This window comes from Miniopterus schreibersii (assembly GCF_964146895.1).
Source record: "Miniopterus schreibersii genome assembly, chromosome: 5".
Lineage (NCBI taxonomy): Eukaryota > Metazoa > Chordata > Mammalia > Chiroptera > Miniopteridae > Miniopterus > Miniopterus schreibersii.
Window position 1 is genome coordinate 26031670 of NC_138106.1, and position 21758 is coordinate 26053427.

General features: G+C 38.2%; 1 protein-coding gene across 15 annotated transcripts in view; it reads right to left on the reverse strand.

Annotated features, from left to right (window-relative positions):
* MECOM (MDS1 and EVI1 complex locus) overlaps positions 1-21758 on the reverse strand; it is a 519851-nt gene that overhangs the window by 144090 nt on the left and 354003 nt on the right. The gene's annotated exons all lie outside the window — the stretch shown is intronic.

Consider the following 21758-nt stretch of genomic DNA (forward strand, 5'->3'; position numbering starts at 1 on the left):
GCATATTGCCACACATAGTTGATATCTCCCCCAAGAAAAAACAAGGCTTTAAAAATATATGTAGTAACCAGGCCAAACAGCTGCTTAAATTTTAATCCTGCTTAAACACTAAAAGAATCGTATGACTTCTTTATTGGTTTTCCATTGGAAGTGTTTGGGGCACCCATTTAATAAGGGACAGAATAAAGATTTAGTCCCACCAAAATAATTTAAAATATGCAAAACTCAAATAATAGCTGTTATTATTATAAAGTATAGGTATTATAAGTAATAATAATATCAATAATGAAACATGTAAAAAGCAATAGAACAGCCACACTAGGATTTGAATGTAGAAAAGCCACCGTCCTTGCCACAAGACAGAAGAAAAAATTCAAACCAGAGGAGTTAGCCTTAAAAAGACCAAAGCTATGAATTAGGAAACGTTACAACATTATCTACATATTACATTCGACAAGCTGGATTTAGACAGTAGTCAACACATAAGAAAGGCGGCTTAGTGCTCTTCGGTTGCTTACTAGTGTGATAGAAAACTAATTTACTGTGGGGGATAGGAAATTAATTACTTTCAAATGGTCACTTTCATAGAACTAATAATTAAAAGATAAATCAGAGTCACACAATTCCTACAACCCATCACTCAGATTTTTAATCCCTAGATGAGACTGAAGTTGAGGTCTTGGAAGAGAATTTTTTTGATGCCTTCCCCAAGTAGAAATATGCTGCACTCTAGAAATTGCATTGGATTTCCACACTTCCCCACATAATCCTCAAAATCTACACACTCCAGAGCACTGGGTCTTGCACATTTCATTATATGCTTGAATTAATTTATCCTATATGGAATTTGTTACCTTTACAATAAAAAAGTCGCCATTCATTATTGAGAGTGGACAGATGGAACATGTTCGACTTAAGACATCAATAAGAAGAGAGGGAAAAACTTATAATCCATGTGGCACAGCCTTCCCCATCTGGTAGTTCCTGGCTTTTCTGCCAAGACTTTTTTTTTTTTTTTTCTCAAATAAAAGTGAACATTTCTCTTTGGAGTTAATGAAACATTCTTAGATATTGACCCTGAGCCTGATTTACAAATAATAAGCAACCATACAATTAAAATGTGATTATTTTCCAAAGGTAATCCACATCATGGGGGAAGGTTTTGAGCCTGACTGGAAAAAAAAATTAGAACTACTATTAACCTCAAAGCATTTTCAGGTAAACAAAATAGTTTTTGCTTTGATAAAGCATGAAGGCCATTGAACAAGTAATTTCATCTTCTAGAAGAACACATTGTAAGCTGCATAAATACAAATTTGGGTAATAAAGGGGTTGGCGGTCTCAGGTGGAAAGACTGTCCGCACACCCTTCCCACAGCCTTTATCTGGCAGCTGATGCCCATGGGGAGGGCAGAGGCGTGACTGGCGGGCGCGTCCTAACCATGGCTGCTCCACGGTCACTTTGCCAAGATGCTGCACACAAGCCTGTCACTCTCAGAAATATGTTAAGTCCTATCATCTCTCTATAAAATTTAAGTAAATAATCCAACCTATTAAGTGAAAGAGTGCATATACACTTTGCGCGTGTTTACCTCTCCTCCAGCGTGTTTGCATCTTATTTCTGTTCTCCTTTGCATTAAGCTAATTCATTATATGAAGACACAGGCCAGCTCTTTGTTTACTAGTGCACTGCCTCCAGGACTTCTGAATAATATTAGGAAACATGCACCCATTTTTCTAGCAATAGCCTACAATTTAAAAAGATCCTGTAGGGGATTTATCTAATTCTTGCATTCAGAAATTAACAAAGTACTTTAATGTAACAATGTAACTTGTTTTAAATTTATCCCTTAAAACAATTTTGAGAAGTTATAACAATTCAGACAGTAAACATTTATTAAGCACCATGTGCTTAGCCCACAATCCCAAAAATGTTGACTAAAATGAGATGGATCGTATGTATTACTTTTAACACTGAGAAATTTTTTTAAAAAACTCAAACCTCACTGATATATATTTAAACTGTGTCTTTTGGACTACACAAAACATACTTTTTTCCAAATTACTTTGTTAAAAATGTGATAGAATTCAATTAAACTGGAACTTGGGTCAATATGATACCAGCTGGTAAATGACTTTTGTCATTTGCTCTACCTAGCTGCTCAGTTTCCTCTTCTGTAAAATAAGAATCATTATAATGATACTTACATCATATGATCATGAAAATTAAATCAGATAATATATGTAAGAGGTTAACATAGTACCTGCCACAACATAAAAAAAAATACATTAGCTATTATTATTTTTATTATATGTGCATTCAGAACTTTTTGTGTTATTGTGTTCCCATAAAACTTTATATTTCAAAAACATGTGGTAGAGTAGATTTGATCTATGGACCATAGGTTGCTGATCTGGCATACAGAATTTTTAACAAATTTAAAAATATATAACATCATTAGAATCACATTAGAATTATCTACCTAAATTATCCCAAACCAATTAATCCAAATCTACAGGAGTAATTCTAATGCGTAGCCAGAATTGAGACCCTCTAATGAAGATGTCAAAATTCAGCAAATTGGTGGTCCCCTAACTGCTCTGCTTTGGCTACTTCATTGGTATCTTCTGGCAGCAAAACCTAGCTAGTGATTTGCATCTAGTTGATGTATAAATACCAAATAAAATAGAAAACTGCTAAATCTGTGTCTCAGCGTGCATTGCATAAACAATTGAGGAGTTAAGTTTCTACACATGGTACAATATGTTCAAGGATGCATTTCTATGTATTATTCTGGAAATAGCTTTTTGTTTCCTATTTATTTGACATCTCTCCATTCGTCTCTTCTTTCAATACTGTTATTAGCTTAATTGTATCCTCTCAAAGTTGATATGTTGAAGCCCCAATACTAGCACCTTAAATGTGGCAGTATTTAGAGATAGGGTCTTTAAAAGTGATTATGCTAAAATGAGGCCTTTAGGGTGGGCCCTAATCCAATGTGACTAGTGTCCTCAAAAGAAGAGAAAATTTCGACACACACACAGAGAAACCAGGGGTGCACAGAGGAAAGGTTATGTGAGGACACAGGGAGAAGATGGCCATCAACAAGTCAAAGAGAGAGGACTCAGATGAAACCAAACCTGCCAACACCTTGATCTTGAATTTTGAGCCTTCAGAACTGTGAGAAAATTAATTTCTGCTGTTTAAGCCAAGCAGTCCGTGGCATTTTGCGATGGCAACTCTAGCAAATATATTGATACAAGTATATTCATCTCCCATTCATTGACCCATCCATAGGTAAGGTTCCAGGCTACCTCTCTGTCCCAAATGCCCTACTTCCCAACACAGTCTACAATGTATCTTATTTATTTACATGTCTGAAGGCCCATGAAACTGAGATTTCTTAGTCTAGAGACTAACTTGTCCCTGTCCACCTAACGCCTGCCATATACCTAGCACAATAGCTGAATGAGTAAGTGAATAAATAAATGAATGAATGAACACCTAAATAGTTACCAAATCAAATGAATGGCTAATCAGGACTTATTTTAAAAATGGAAGAGAAACTACCATAATAGAACCATTTCTGACTGCATCAAAATAAGCCATCCTTATACCTGACATGTAGTGCCACCAACTAGTGTTACTGATGAGCAACACACACAGATATAAATAAATATCCAAAGAAAAGGAAAGAACAATACACAATTCTACAATCTCTGAACTATTATGAACAATTCAATCAACAAAACCTACAAATATTCTTTGCTTAAGATATGCACGTCTTCCCTGACTCTCTGTCCAAGGCAGAGATGTGTTCACTCTAATTCAGGCCCATCTGTGTCCTTTCTACTTTGAGAACTGTAAATCTGTTACTGAGATTTGAAAATCTGGCCTTATAATGGCAACCATCTTTTAAAAGCTGTGATCCTTAAAACTCCATGTTTAAATAAAGTTATGTGGTAATAAAATGTGAAAGAATCTGGCTTGCACTGATATGAAATTATGGAATTACATAATTCCGTAATTAAGCAATAACATTTGGGCACAGTGACTTAGAACATAGTTTAAAGCTGAACACAGGCCTAGGAAGCCACCCCAGTATTATGGGCATTTTATATCACTCATTCATGGCACAAAAGCCAGAAGGTGGTCCTCAGAGATTACTGGTGATGAAACAATGGGAATTAAGGTGAACCAGCCAATTTAAGTTTCACTTTCTCCCCTCTATAATTGAATGAAACAGAAGTTACAGAGCCTGTTTCAGAATTTTTAAAAATACAATAAAATGGGGTGAGGAGACATCTCATTTTTATTGGTACTTACATTCTGCATACGATTAAGCACAAACTTGCAAAGAATTAACCACTCCACCAACCCAATGGATCTTGCAGGAGCCTGGAGTGTTTGGAAGGGAAATGGGGGGGGGGGGGGATTGACCTGAAGCCCACTCCCTTGGGTCAGTGCATGCTGGGAGGGGAAATGAGCTACAGAGCAGACAATTTTCAGCTTCAGTGGTTTTACTTTCTTTACCAGGCCTCACGAAAACACACTGACAAAACAAAGGACACAAAATTAATGACCCATGCATTCTGTCAATTGACTCTTAGTAGCAGTGGCCAGTTCACCTTAATTTTTTTGTTCACATTGAACATGTAGCCCAAGGCATTGGTTAAGGTTCACTTAAGAATTCTTCAAAGGCATCACTTGGTTTTCATTAATTTGGTAACTGTAACTTCTCCTTTCTGCTGAGGAACCCACAAACCAAGGCAAGCCCTTGACGCAAAATGAAGGAGCAAAAGGCAAATGTTTTGACCAACCAGCCCTTCTTTTACCTTTAGAGCAATCATTTCTCATTCATGAATAATAGAGTAAATTATATCTATCAGATTTTTCTAGCACTTTATTTAAGCCTTCTTGATTTCCTCAGAAACCCAAATGCTGATTCTTAGCTATTATAGAGGAATATTTCTGAATAAGTGTATCCTAATTATTCCTGTGATCTTTAAGAAATAATTTTTTATGAAATCCAACTTGAGTATTCATGAAATACGGTGAACTGATAAAAGGCAATAAGAATTCAAAAATATGATACGTGTAAATGGAACTTAGTACTTACTTATCTGTACAAAGATTATACTACCTTTAAGACACTCTGCACTGAAATTTTCTTTCACTTACTGGCTCACAGTGGACACTTAGATATTGGAGTAAATTTTCCTATTGCTCAAAAGTTACAAAGAAGATTCACCTCTATGAATATCTTTTTTCATAAAATTGCAAAAAAACTTAAGTGTTTTATAAGAATACATAAGTTATGAAAACTGAGGCACTAATTGTAAGGTCTGAGCTCTCTCCATCAAATTTGAAACCAGAATGTAGAATGAAGCAACAGTTGCTTTGAAGCCTTGCAGGAGGCTGGTAGTTTCAACATTTCTCTTCATAAAATATTTATATCAAGACAGTTCTAAGTGTGAAGGAGTCTACCATGAGGCCATTTGGTAGTTTTTAGCAAAGGAAATAGATCCCATGAAGCAAATGTACCATTCCTTTCTCTGAGCTTCTCAGACAGTTATAAAATATGATAGCAATGCTTGGTTGGTACAACTTCATGTTAGTTGCATGTGTCAGCATTTCCATTACAACCCCTTGATTTCCAAGGTTTTATAATTCAGCTGTGAAAAGTTGCTTTAGAAAGAAAGTTGGCAAGGCAGTCTTAGCCAGGGAGTTTATCAAATTGAACAAATCTTTGTTTAGCTATCTCTCAGTTCTGTGAGCCAAGGTCTACTCCCAGTTAGACATGCCAAACTTACAATGACTTCGATGCCAGAGAGAGGTTTTTCCTCTCTCTTTAAATTCACTCCACAAGAGCTTCTCTCATTCTTGTTTCAGAAGCCGCCAGGATCCAGCTCATATCCTGTGTAACCCAGTGGGAGAGGAGCCACATCATATGTAACCCTGTAGGACATATGAATTGAGTCTTGGCCAAGTGTTTCCAGCATGAAATGTGGACAGCACTACAGAGAGACTTGGAACTTTTGAATATGTGTATAATTAAAATGCAGGCATATCATACTACTGCTTGCAAAGTGAAGTGGTGCTCACTTATTAAAAGCCTTGTTGACTATAGGAGCAAGTATATGTTTCAGGGGAGTTCTAATTACTCAGAATATAAACTTACTCCTACATCATCTTGGAAGAAACAAAGAAGGAAAAAAGTCAATCCAAACTGTGTGTATCATTTATGGGATACCTGTTGTATAATCTTTGACACACGTTTATTTTATTGATATTGTGATGCTAGAAATGTATGTAAATCTGTTCTTGATCAGAAGTGGATATATGGCAGTTTTTTTTATATATATGGCACTTTTAATCAAATATAAAATTATACTACTTATAAGCATATAAGGAATTTAGAAGAGACAGCTCTGGACAAGTTGGTATCATAACTCATTTTAAAATCTTGTCTATTAAAATATTTTGTAAAATATTCATCCATATATGCAACAAATTTTATCTAAACTAATTCTTTAGATACACTAGCCTAGATACCTTTGACACATAAGAATACAGATAGGACAAAAAGTTCCTCAGTAAATGAACTTTAAGTTTGAGAGGGGAGAGGAGATATACATGTAAATAACCTTAGTAAATGATCTAAAGCTAGGCATCAGAAGAGAACAGAAAGGGAATTTTGGTAGATCAGAAAGTAGAGATTTATAAGATATGTCTGAATGTATATTAATACTAATAAATCTGTGCTATAATAAAGTAAAAATATTTAAATATAGTAACATTTAAATATTTAAATTTCATATAAAACAAGTATAACATTTATCATATAATGGATAGTTTTATAAGTAATACTTAATTTGTATATTTAAATATAACATCCATTGAATTAATAATATAGTCATGTCTCACACCAATTCCCTCCTTATTAAAGCCTATGCTTAGAAGATTTGTTAACAAGTCTGTTAACAGTTTGGGACTATAAATTTACACAGCCAAGATAGCTGGCTTACAGAGGCACTGGAACACACCACATGGCAAATTCAGGTGCCATCAGTAGTTGTGGAAAGGCCAGGCCTCATCAAAAGGCTTTTGTAGCCAGCAGACTAGCAGATGGCTGAAGCCAGGTATGGTTTGGGTTTGTTCAATGTCTTAATCTATTCTCAGACTTTGGATTTGGCAAAACCAAACCACGTTTTGCCAAGTACTTTCTCCCTTAAGTTTTAAACCCATGTGCATTTTCAATGAAATTTAATCCATATGCTTCTTACTTTTTTACACTTAACTCATCAAATATTTTTCTATAAGAGCCATTTGACATTCAAAAACCTGTCTTTTTAAAACTAGGGGTTTTTTAGCTTATTATTATTATTTTTTACTAAATGTTTTGAACATTTCCCCCCCTCAAAACAGGAAGTTGCATTCTGCCAAGCATAAGTGAACTTGAACATGAACACAGTATGTTAATCCATCGCCAAAAGGTTTGAATTTGGTTGGAAATTGCAACTTCATGGAAGTGCCCACAATTTAAAAAAAAACACTGAATCTGTCTGCACCTAGACAGTGGCTGGTATAATTTACATTTAAAATAATGAACTTTTCTGAAGCTGAGCAATAGGAGGGGCAAGAAATGTCTCTTCGGCAAGCCATAAAAGGAATTCTCAGCAAGTTTATTTGTAAAATAAGCAACTGCTGTTTCTTTTTTTTTCCTTGGGCTATTGTATTTCATTTCTAAAAATTGTTTGGAACATATAATTAAAAAATATACCAATTTACCAGGACCTTAAAGTTGTATATTTTCATAGTAGGAAGACATGTATTTATATTTGATATATTTATTCAGAAAATGTTATTGCTTATGGGATACATCAATTTATATTTTATATTATTTTCTGTACTTGTGTGTTTACAGAACATTTTTCCCAGAATAAAAGAAAAGCTGTGATAATACTTATAATGGCTTAACACAACTTAATACCTACATATAAACTCAACATAAACATATTTAGAAAAGGAACCTTAATAAAGGAATAATCAAACTACTTATCTTAATTACTTTTTTTTTTTAAATCTTCACCTGAGAATATTTTTTCCATTGGTTTTTAGAAAGAGCAGAAAGGGGAAAGGGAGAGGGAGAGAAAGAGAGAGAGAGAAGAGAGAAAAACATTGATGTGAAAGAGACACATCGATTGGTTGCCTTCCACACATGCCCCAACCAGGGCCTGGGATCGAACCTGCAACCCAGGTATATGCCCTTGACTGAGAATCGAACCCACCACCTCTCAGTGCTGGGCTGACGCTCTAACCACTAAGCCACACTCCTAATTACATTTTATATGTGTTTGTACCCCAACTATATTTTTTAAAAATACATTTTTCTTGATTTCCGAGAGAGGAAGGGAAAGGGAGAGAGAGAGAGAAACATCCATGATGAGAGAGTCATTGATCGGCTGCCTCCTGCACACCCCCTGCTGGGCATCGAGCCTGAAACCCAGGCATGTGCCCTGAGTGGGAATCAAACAGTGATCTCCTGGGTCTTAGGTTGATGCTCAACCACTGAGCCACGCCAGCCAGGCAACGCCCCAATCATGTTTAACACAGCCAGGCTCATGATGGCTGCTCAGTACACTCGTATTGGATTAAGTTGAATTGAATCCAGTGGCACAAGGGATGAATCATATTGTGATGATCCAAAGAATAATGACTCTGTAATTCCTATAAAATAGTTAATAATTTCTTATCGAACCCATTTGTATAACTTATTCTTGATAACTATCATATGATGCCTTTTTTTTTTTTGGTCAACAAAATGCTCTCTTCTGAGTTCCCACGGCCATTAGGATACAACTCTACTATAGCACTAGGCATACTGTTTCAGGAAGGGGGAGGGGAAAACCTTGGAGTGAACATTTGTAATTAAGCAGAAGATGCCATCAGGAAGCAAAATAAAGGCTGAGATCTACGGTCTAGGGAACCGTCTAGAATATCCCAAATACCTTTGCAGAAATGCAATCCTGTGAATGCATCATCAGTGGACTTGGTCTCTAAATCTAGGAACTGACGTTTAGCTTTTGCTCCAGCCCCATTGCCTGAGCTTTTCAAGCCAAGAGCTATTGCAAGAGTCCCTCCTATCTGATTGAGCAGACACGCATTCATTCATTCAACGAATGCCAGAGGGCGCCCGCTTGGTTACAGGCACTGTTCACCACGAAACCTCTTCCCCCTTGGAAGTTTACATTCTAGTGGCTTGACCACTTACCAGCCCATTCTCTCAGAAACAAAATGATCTTTATATATTTCATTTTTACTTTTTATGTTAAGAAAACACATTTAATCATTCCTAACTTTTTATGTTAAATAATTGACATTGTTTTGAACAAATTCTCGTGTTGACAGATGCGATATTACTTTCAGGGAGCCTCTCACATAAGATATGAAAAAATAAATAAATATATATTGGGTATCGTAAGGAAAATGAGAAAAAAAAATTGTTTGGAACATATTCCAGAAGACTTAGAATGTTTTAGGGCAATGAAAAAAGTTGAAAGCGGACAGAGAAGAACTGTTCAACAGAGGGCAGAATGGTAGCTCTAGACGTCGTCTTGGAGTCCATCTAGCCCAGCAATTACAAACCCAGGACCCATGGGTGCCCTTTTCCCCTCACAATGCATGACTGGCTTTGTTGCTAGCAGACCGTGAAGCTAGACAGACCACAGCTTCTGAACTATTCCAAAGGATCAGAGATCCACCAAAGGGAAGGAGGCATGAGAATTGAAACCTGTTTGGACCTCCCTGAGATCCCAGCTCCTCCAGGTTTAGATAACTTGCCCATAGTCACACAGCTACTATCTCTTCACTTTCCTTGCAGTGGTTTTTGTAACTGACAGAGAAGCAAACAGATTGCATTATAGGGAAAGGAAAGCTGATAGCTACCAAGTACCCAGGATACAAAATCAACAGAGGATCTCAATTAACACACCAAACTCGTGAACTAAAGAATATCCCTTTTATAAATTAGAAGCCTACTCATTCCTGATCAGATATCATCCCCAAACTGGCAAAAACGAACTTGTATTCTCTGTGCTTGTGCTGCTGCTCCTGAACACTAGGTGTAGGGACCCTCTCCTGGGGGAGCACAGCTAAGTGTAGATTATTGAGCAAAACAAAACAGTGTGGCTCAGGGGAAGTCTCAGTGATCAGCCTCTTTATTTTTATTTTTTTGGTTTCCTCTTGAGGAAAATAAGCTGGAAGATGTGAAATACTTTGATCTCCTTGAAGGTAAGAAGCTATTTTAGAAGCTCAAAATAATCTGATCTTAATTCACATGGTAGCACAGACATTATTGGCCAAATTCATTACAATCGTCTAGTATTTCCATCAAAATCTTGTGCTGTTATGACAACCATGTTCAAGTACTGACTTCTGTATTGTGGCTTAAACATGATAAATTCCTACTTTCAGAAGACATCCAGCTGGTGAGTCTACTTCCACTGCCAAGAGGATGTTCCATAATTTCCACATCTGCTTCAGCTCCCCTGTCACAGCCTCATTGCTAATTTTGTTCTCTATTTTTTCAGAATTAGGAAAATTTTGTTTCCTTGGAGCAGGTCATAAATGCACACTCAGGATAGATTTTTATTTATGAATGGCTTTCATTTATAGACAAGATGTGTTAATACCTTATGTTTAAAATAAGTCCTCTCCTGACATTCCCAATGTTTTGGCTTTATCACAGAATTAGGTTATCTCAAAAAAAAAAAAAAAAATCCAAAGATATTTAACCCATTTAAAAAAATCATTCTCTAGTTTTTCTAGAATTCTGTCAGAAAACTCTTCAAAAATACTTAGCCTCATCTAGTTTCAAATCAAACCAATATAAATAATGGGTAGAATTACTAACCTGCAGGGAATGTCATCCTAAATTTCCTGGCGCTGACTATGTAACCATAAGCATGACTGGTGTATTTACTGGAGGCAGTATATACTGTATAAGGTTCCCTGAAAACTCATGTAACTAATGCAATATGATAACCACTAGGGTGCTACTGTGACGTAAAGGATATATTACAATTTTATCCAATTCAAACAAGAAAAAAAAAGTTGACTTTAATGGTCCTGCCCTCTAAACAAATACATTGCCTGTTCTACTACACTTAAAATTCAAGGTTATATATGAGTTATCCCGAAATAGAAACAATTCTATTGCATACACATTCCAGCACCAAGATGTGATTTACTCTTTAATCAATTATTTATAACAGTCAACTCAAGAAATTAAGTATGAAGACCATGATTTTTACTGAGAGAATAAAAGGGAAAAATAAGCAGATTCAATAGCCCAGATTTTCCAGGGTCCCAGCTTAGTGGAGCAGGCTGAGAGACGTCTTTTAACTTCCAAGATGCCAAGATGCTGATTTTCCTGAAATACGTCCTAGGGCAGCAGGAGCTGGAGCTGAGCAAACAGAGACAGCTTCCCAGCAGGCTTCCAGGGAGATGGGCGGCACAGGACAATGAATGTAAGAAGGATTCGTGTAGGCCCCGGAATGAGAAGTCACTTGATTTTTTTTTTAATGTTATAGTCCATTTAAAAAATTGAATTTAATAATATTCATGATGTAAGGAAAGAAAGGAGGGAGGGGGAGGGAACGAAGGAAGGAGGGAAAGGAAAGAAGAAAGAGAGAGAGAAAGAGAGAGAGAGAGAGAGAGAGAGAAAGAAAGAAGGAAGGAAGGAAGGAAGGAAGGAAGGAAGGAAGGAAGGAAGGAAGGAAGGAAGGAAGGAAGGAAGGAAGGAAGGAAGGAAGGAAGAAAGGAAGAAAGGAAGAAAGGAAGAAAGGAAGAAAGGAAGAAAGGAAGAAAGGAAGAAAGGAAGAAAGGAAGAAAGAAAGAAAGAAAGAAAGAAAGAAAGAAAGAAAGAAAGAAAGAAAGAAAGAAAGAAAGAAAGAAAGAAGCCAGAGAAATATAAATAGCCTGGTATAAATGTACCTGGCCCTCAGCTAAGGCTACAATATACATTATAAACACCAAAGAGTGTCAAGAGCATTTTTAGACATTGGTCATCCCTTTCCACCTTGTGAGTAATACTTGGGAATGGGATAAAATACTAACAGTGGTCTCCAGGGAAAGCTTAAGAATGAGGTAATTTGCATGTTTCTTCCAGAAACATTAACTGTATCTTTCTCCTCTGCCAGGATAATTTTGAATTTCTGGCATCAAAGCTGAAATTCTCTACCAAAGTTGATCAATCTCCTGTTACCACTCTGTATTTATGTTGGGTAATAGTTTATTCTATGCAGTATTAGACTGAGGCTAGTCAGCTATTTAATCTTCGGGTTTTTATTCAAGACCTCATTGAAGAAAATCCCTGAACTCTGTGCAGACCAATTGTTGTGCAGTTTTTAGATTCTAATTCTTCCGATTTTGGTGCTATGGCAACTCAGCCAAGGAGGGTGAAATGATTGCTTGTCTAGAGAAAGGCCTTGACTAATTAAGTTTATTCCCTTCTCCCCTCCCCTTTTCCCTTCTAGCACATAATATTTTGGCCCTTTTCTCAACCATCGTGTAAGACCAGTGAGCTGTGGAGGAGCTGCCTGGACTTCTTGGATAATTGCTTCTACTTTCTTTAGAGATGTAACCTACATATTATATTTTGATACCCTCCTATCTTGATATCTTATTTCATAAGGAGGCAACTACCATGTGAAAGTAGAGGTAATGCATTAGAAGAAAAATTAGATTTCAGAAAACTCATGAAAAACACATTGCGAGAGAATCATAGAAAGATCTTAAAAAACAGAGTATAGAGCTGAGAAGGGACTTTAGAGTTTACTGACCTACACTCGCCCTTTTTTCAGTTTTGAAATTGAAGCCAAGGGAAGGGAGACAACTTGCCCAAGTCATAGTTTTTTCCAGTTGCTCATTAAAAAAAGATAAATCCATTGGTATCATCGCTGCTGTTCTTCTAAATTCTGCTAAATTGATTGCAGTGTTAGACCATGGATTAACCTCTCTTTCTCCCCCTCCCCCATTCACCAAATCCTTGTTGGCTCCCTTGTCTGACCTTTGTGCTTCCGAGTTTGTCGTTGCTTTGGGAGTTTTTGTTTTGTTTTGGATTGTTGTTGTTTTGGTTAGATTGTACTAGCTCACCTTTTCGGTGATACTCACCCCAGGGATTATGTTTAACAATTCTGAGTCTACTCATACCAGTTTTCTGTGACTGGGGAGTAATCAATATGACTGTCATTCAAAGCCACTAAATAAAAATTTTGTCACAAAGAATTTAAGCACCTCCACTGCCCTGAAGAATTCTAAAACCTACCAAGTCACAGGGAAGTATTTAAGGTTAATAATATCAACTATTATCTGTATTCAGTTAAAAGTGCCTTCATATGTATGATCTCATTTAACACTTAACCCCAATAAAGTAGCCAGTTTAGCATTCCTGTTTTACAAATAAGACTGAGGCCACACACTGAGCATGGACAGTGTGGTGTCTAGGGTTTGCAATCCCACCTCTCAGGCTCTCTCTACTCTACCATGAGTCAATCAATGACTCTCCTAAGAAGCTGTGTCATATTTAAAGGCAGGACTATGTGGTCAAGGAAACCAAGACAGAAACCAAGACAAGAGGGAAAAGTGTCCTACACTGTTTTGGTTTTGTTTCCTTAACTGCTGGCTGCTTTCTCTTGGAGGAACAATTTGAACTGTTCTAATAGCTATCACTTTTCAGTTCTCCATGGTTCAGTCTCTTTTTGCCCACATGTTTTAAGGTGGTGACTCAAATCTTATGTTACCCAATGTGACTGACTTAAAGATCAGCCCTGAGAACATCTTTGAATGCTGTGCGTAGGCTGTGTGGCTCTCTTGTGATCATGCCTTTTTTCTCCCCTCTTTCCCTCAAAATATCTTCTATTTTTCAATGAAGGCACTACTGAGTTCAGGGCATATTGACTAAAGCATTCAATGAAGAATATATTCACTAAAACCAGGATAGTGTACTGGGTAAGGGCACAGCTTCTGAGCCTGACTGCGTGGGTTCAAATCTCAACAGTTCACAAGTTATGACCTTGGACAAATTACTTCATTTCTTTGTGCCTCAGTGTCCTCTCCTGTAAAATGGGTTCCAGTGAGAGTTTATGCATATAAGGTGCTTAGGATAGTGACTGACACAAAGTAGTCACTTAAATGTTACCTATTATTACTGAAAGCAGGTATAAAATTAAGGAAATGCTAATTAATCTCAAATTTTTTATTAGTTGGCTTTTATAGGTTTGTGTCCCTTTTTTATTTAGATAACATTAGATTTTCTGACATTGGGTCCACTAAATGTTTCATTTAAATTGGTCCCAAAATTGGCTAAAATTATCCATCACATTCTGAAATTTGCTTTTTAAAAAGAATAGACTTAGTGACCAGAGATCTAAAAAGAATTCATGTTGGAACTAATAAATAAACCTCATCTGTTGTGATATGTTCATTTTCTTATTTTCATTAAAAAGACATCAGTCTGCTCTGTACTTCCATTAGAAATAGAACTTAATCTCTGACAGGCGTTTCCCATTTTCCAGCTATTCTCTAGGGAGTATACATTGGCATGCTGGCAATGATTTCTTTTGGCTCTGCACTGTGGTTGCAAATGGTGTCATTGTTCTTGGTTAAATCTGCGAAAAGTAAGCCTGCCCCTCTCATTTTTTGGCTTCATGCTGTAGTTGCCTTCATGGCAAGAACTGTATGAGTTTATCAGTCTCTATTCACTGCCCATATTCCAGCATGATCGAAGTCTGCTGAAATAGTTATACACGGGCTTTGTTTCTCCCCCTTTTCGGTTTCTGCACTTGTCAAGAATGATAATACATGTTGAAAGAAAACCCGTTTTTTTCCACTTGTTGGTCAATACAGGAGCTTTTGAGAGAAACAAGACAGGATAAATATTTATCCTTCAATTTCCTTGCAGGCAGGAGAAACAGATTTGGTTGTCACTTGCTAATGAATATTGTCTCTGAATATTTTAAACTACCTATCATACTTAGGACAGATGTTTAGCGAGTCATTAATAGAAAAGGTGCTTACTGTATGTCAGAATTCAATGTATAAATTAGAGATTAGTTCCAACGATTCCAACAGTATGAGAAAGAAACCATGAAAAACATTCCATGATCGTAGACTATTTTCTCCCTAAGTGGTTTGTTCATTCCCTTTGGGGCCCTAGTTGCATAATAACTTTTCCTCTCAAGTGTTTTCCTTACAAATAATGTAAACATTAGCAGCTTCTGTCTGAAATATTAGATCCTAAATAAAGTCAAATAAATGTAATTTTACATTATTGTGAGAGTCAAAGAGATGCTGGGGGAGACAAATATATATATATACATATATATTGGCTTTACTAATAGATCTAATTATTTTTCTTTGACTATTATTTTATAACAAATTTTACATGCATGGGACACTGTGCTTATTGACTAATTGTGTACCTTGTCAAATTATTGATGTAAGATATTCAAAGTTCAGTGTAGATCCACAGTGAGCTTTCTCCTAATTGCATGTTGCAGATTAAGAAACTTAAAAAGAAGGCTGTATTGGTGGTACAGTGTCTGTGGTTCCAACCACTCGCTGGGCAGTGTCCACCTTCATGGATTTACCCTCCCACCAAAACAAAAGCATCACAGAAGGACACATTCATTTTCAAAATACTGGCTCAATATCCCAGCTTTGACCGTGAAGAAACAATCTTAGTAGAATCAAGTACCCCTGGAAATACTGAGTTGAGTCCTTTGCAAGTTCTGTTATTTGCTCATCAGATGTTTATGGGGTGTCTACCTTGTGCCAGACCCTGATCTCGGTGCTCGGAATAAATCAATGGACAGATCAGAAGAGACACCTGCTGCTCTCTAGGAGCTTCCATTCTAGCTCCTCATAGCAACCTCCTAAATTTTAAAAATACTATGCCTTTACCACTCCTGGCCAAGGGTTGCTGCTGCTGACCAAAAGCATTTCAGTAATAATAAAAGACCTTTATTTCACAGCACACTGGCACAACTTCGGTATTTGATTATCACAATGAAAAAGAGGCCTTTGTGCCTGACGTGCTTTTCTTGACCAAACTCCCACCCGAATGGAGAAGCTCAAACCCTTCCTCCAGGAAGCCCTCTCTGACTCACGTGCAAATCAATTTTATGTTACATAGTTGCTTCTCAGATGGCAAGGAAAACAAATTCTCCAGGTTTCCCATAGCAGTTCCCGTCCCTAATCCCCTCATTCCCCGGCCCTGCTTGCACTGAGCTAGTCATGTGACCGAGTCTGACAAATGGGGTGAAAGCCTAGGCGACGGGTCACCTCAGCCTGACCGCTTGAGAGTGGGTGACTCCTCTCGGACCCGCTCTGCTCCCGCCCCAGGGTGCATTTGGAAGCCTTGCATTGCAATGGTGGCGTTACATGGAAACCTGGGTCCCCAAGCCCGTTTCTGGAGGAAATCCCCCGCCAGCCAGCACTGAACATGGGTTGAGCAACACATCTAGTATTGCTGTGTTAAGCCGTGAGATTTGCCACGAATTTGTCTATGAAGGCAACTGCTATTAACTACTGTGACTAATATAGTGACAGAAAAATGAACTTGTTTTGTTTTTACCCCAAAGAGGCACCTCTTTCACACAGGAGACAAGGCGTGACATTAAAGATGCATCGAGTTGCTGCCACCTCTGCAGAGGCTGGGGCAGAACTGAGCAAAACCCTCCTTTACCCCGGCTCCGCTGCCTCTTTCCCTGATGCTTCCTCCTGTGTTCCTCCTGAACCCAAACAAGAAAACCCATACACTGCCCTTGAACAATGATCTCGGCTTACATGAACTATCTGTTGCTTTTTCCTGGAGATAAAGGTATTTAAGTCCTGCCATTGAAAAGTGACAAAGCAGGAGCGCCTATGTGCACACTTCTCCTTAGATCATCTACAGAGCGCTTTTTTTTTTTATTGATTTTAGAGAGAGGAAGGAAGAGGGAGAAAGAGAGACAGAAACATCAATGATGAGAGTTATTGATCGGCTGCCACCTGCACGCCCCTCACTGAGGATCAAGCCCCAAACCCAGGCATGTGCCCTGACTGGAATCGAACCACGATCTCCTGGATCATAGGTCGATGCTCAACCGCTGAGCCACGTTGGCTGGCTACAGAGCATCTTCTTCACACACACACGTCTATTTTTAAATATTCTTTTACTCATGAATAGGATGCTTGAAAGGATCCCAATTAATTTTACCACTGAAATATTAAATAAAAATTCAAGTTTGCTGTCTTAAAGTAAATAAAAGTAATCAAAGGTTAGTCAAGGTGGCTTATAATAGCTAAAAACAGAACCTATTTGCTTGTATAATAATGTCTTTCCCCTGTTTTTGCCTGAAGGAACTGGGGAAATGGGGAAATATGAGCACAAATCCTCTCAATGAAAGCTTTATTGTAAAGCAAAACTATTTTTGCTTCTTCTTAATATGCCACATTTCATTGTATGTTGGTAGAAAGATAACAAATGAACATTATTTTTTATTCCATGTGAAAAATAACTATGCCTCAGGGCAATAGTTAAAGTCAATGTAGCACAAGAAAATAAACTATGCTGTTAATTAATAGATTGAATAGGAACCTGATCACTCCACACAGGGAAGTTGCAGATGTTAGGTATTCTAGGTCCAAATTGATAGCCTTGGAATTAAAACCTGAAATCTGGCCCTGGCCATGGGGCTCAGTGGGTTGGAGCACAGTCCTGTACACCAAAAGGTTGCGGATTCGATTCCAGGTCAGGGCACATACCTAAACGGATCAATGGGTTTTTTTTCTCTCTCTCCCCTTTCCTTTCTCTCTAAAAATCAATTTAAAAACACACACACACATATATCCTTGGTGAGGATTCAAAAAACTCAAAATCTAAGTAGACTACACCAAATATTATGATATACTTAACTTCCAAATCCATGGGGAAAATTTGAATCTAACATGCAACATGGAAGAATGAACGCCATGTGCCAGTTTCCCTTCCATAAGTTGGTGCTGTTACTTTTTTGTCTTGGCTGCTGAGAAGCTCAAAGACGGGGCCTGAACTTTCTTACAGCTCTCTTCAGAATTGGTTGTTAAATATACTTTTTCCCTTCCCTTTTTGCTTCTTAGTATTTATCTTATATTAGTTGCCTATGGTTATTTTTTGTACCTGTACTTTCATTGCAAGCTGCTTTGTAAAAATAATGGTGCTATAAATCAAAGCATCAATAAATTAAAAAATAGCAAAGTATCAGGTACAAATAGGTTTGCAATTCTGAGACTATCCAGAGTCCATAAGAAACCACCGAATATTAGAAGGGAAAGGGCCTTAGAAGCCATCTAATCCAAAATCCTTGTTAAGTAGGTAAGGAATCAGACCCAAAGAAGTTAAGTAATTTACGTAAGAAACACAGATAATTAGAGACCTTTTCGCCTGCATCATCTCATCCCCTTTCACTATGAGATGTATCTCTGCTTCAAATACAATGTCCAAATCGCCACATGCTATACTAGCTTAATTTATTTATTTTATACAAGAGTTTAGAGCTTTCTACATAAAGAGTAAGTGTTTAAACCTAAATAGGCTATGGAGACCCATTGTCATCCTTTCCGCAGCCTGCTGCTCAGGCCTCTGCCAGGGGAAGGAGATGATTCCCATGGACTCCCGCCAGGAGCCTGGCTGGGGCCTGTGCTCAGGGCTAAGTGTTGCTCTGAGCAGTTACATTACTCAGGAGTTAGACCTGTCAGGATCTCTCCCAATTAGGATCTGCTTAAGCGGCAGCAACACAGAAAGAAGTTAGAGAACACCTGCTTGCCAATATTCCTGAGACATAAATCAACCCTAATTTGGGGGTAGATTCTGTTAACCTTATCCTGGGCTATGATATATGATAAATAACGGCATCCTCGAGCTGCTCATTCTAAATCACTGTGCCACCGGTAGGGAGATCGCTGGGGCTGATCCTGGTCACACAGGTCATGCTGTGGCTAATAGAGAGGATCCTCTTCATAGGGCTCTGCACTGATAAGACGGGCAGCCAGGCTTGATGGAATCCAGACGGAGAGCCGTGCGCCGCGTGTGCCACGGAGATGGGCTTCAAAGAAATTCTGTTCTTTGAAAATCAATAGATTTGCAGCATTCTTGCTCAGTAGCTAGGACGTGCCAACACTGATCTGGTAAAGGACACTTAAGAATCTCTAACATCTTGTAAATATTAATGTCTCTAACTTGTAGTTCTACACAGATCCAATTTTCAACATGGTGAGAGCTTGGCATTTGACACAGCAGCAATCATTGGAAGATCCAGGTTGACAAGGCTTCTCATTAGGTTGTTCTCAGCTTAGAAACTTGGAGTGAAGGGATGTGTGACATCAGAGAGCTGAGAACCCGCAGGCCCTTGGCCAGCCCTGAGCGCAATGAAACACCAGTAGAATAAAATGGTAAATGCATATCAAGTGAAATACTTGAGGAAATCTCATGGGAGAGATGGCTTCTGTTCCCCTTACTGACTACATTTTCTCATGCATACCACGTGACATAGCAGAGGCTCATTTTCCACAATTTTTTCCCTTCACTAGGACCTATGTTTCTACCATGGTAGTCAGGGGCTAAGAGATCAGTAGCACTGGGCTATAAAGCCATTCCTCATGTAGTGGACAGGGTGCCAGTAATGGGTTTCCGGGCGTGGGAGTCGTCCAGCATTACTGCTTCTTAAAATCTCCTTGGTGTCTTCAGAGGTCTCTAATCTGTATCCTGCCAAGAACGAACACTGTACAGAGTGGGTTGGTTATGAGGTAACGTGGCTGCCGATCTGACATTGAGGAGGGATTTCACTTTGGTAATTTCTTACTCTAAATAATTATCTACGTTCAAATCAACATAAATAAAAGGAATTAATGAAGAAAACGAACCTTAGTTGGAGACAAATTCATAGCCAGACAGCACCGTAAATCTCATGACTAATGAGATATTGACAAATAAATCCACCTCAGCGTTGCCCACAAATGCATCACTGGCAAAGTTACGTGCCAGTCCACATACTTCCTCTCACGGGACCTGGGGAGTCTGTCATTGTTCTTCACAGTCCTAAGTTAGTTATCATGGGCAGCAATTTTAGACTTTTGAAAACTGTATACTCATTAAGCATGCAGGGTGAAGTAAGCAAACTATTTGCTATTTACTTCTAAATACTGAAATTGTTTTCATGAGTTATCTACAAAGCATGCCTAGGTGACGTCAACATTGGTATCCATTGCCAGGCTCATTTTCAAGCCAATGGAAACAGCATCTCACTGAACATAGAAAGCCGACACACAATTCAGAGATGATAGTTCTTAAGTTGTACTCCCATTGTTGCACTCACATAAAGCAACCAGAATTTCTGGTCTCATATTATATTTGGCCATTTCATTCTGGTAATGTGAGGAAATACTATTAAAGAAAAAATACTGTAAAATATTTTGACTCCAAACCTTAAAGTAATTACTTAATATGAAATATAGAAGTGCAGAGACAAGAAGTTGCTGACCCAATATCAATTCTTCTTTTTTATCTTACCAATAACATATCCAATGTTATTTGGGGCATTATAAAGGGAGGGAGGGAAGGAAAGAGAGAGAGAGGCAGGAAGGGAGGAAAGAAGGAAGGACTGTATTTCCCAGCTTGCTTTGCCACTGGGCTAATCCTGGTCAAGTAGATTTAAGCAGTTATCACTTGATATGGGCTTCCAGAAAAGCCCTTCAGAAAGAGCTGAGTCATTGGCATGTACCTTGCTTTCTTGTGTTTGACCTTTTCCTTGCTCAGAACATACACAGGATGGCTGGTACTTTGCAACCATCTTGAGAACACGAGGATGGAAGACACCTAAAAATAGTACAGCAGTAAACTAGAAGGATCTAGTGTCCTGATGACATCATGGAGTTGCCACACCCGTGGCTGGCTGACAGCCTTCACACGTCTTCTAAATTTTAAGCTACTGATTTGGGAGTCTCTGATTTACAGATAAGACATGGAAGTCAAAAATATGAGCTTGAGGCCTAGTTTCTCGTCCTTGCCTCTGCACAAACTGTGTGACGCTTGAAAGCTCTCCTTACCTCTCATGGCTTCAGCTCTCTTGCCTATAAAATGAGTTGGGCTGGATGACCTTAAGGAAACATCTTTCATTTACTAGTTGTAATTTGTAACTGCCCAGCTCTACTTTTCTAATACCATTCTTAAGTGCCCAGGTGAAAAAGAAAACACTTGATATTATATTGGTGAATTTTAAAATAAGAGAAAGATAAGAAGAACATGAGTTATAAACTCTAGAACCCCCACACCAGCAGATGATGGTTTAAACAAGTTTTCATTCAAGTATGCTCATGTTTTAATAAATGCCGTCACTGATGGAAAGTGTTTGGGCCTGACTCTCAGAGAATCTGACGAGACAAGTAAATTGAGGCAGGAAAGAGCTGTCCTCAGCTGCTTCTAGCTCCATTTAGGAAAGGGTCCTTCAGGGTGTAAGGGGTGGCCAATAGGACAAAAGTTACCCCAGCCCAGGTGATGAAACATTAGCCTACTTTGGGTAGCCCTGGGTCACAGTTGAGCTCAAGGTGGTTGGAGCTTTGCTGCACTTGGCTAAAAAGGAGCCTCCCTTCTCTAGTCTCCGTTTCCTAGCCCTTCTTGAGTACTTCGGGGGGCTGCTAGGAAAGGCAACAGAAGACCGTATCTCTAGCTTAGTCCA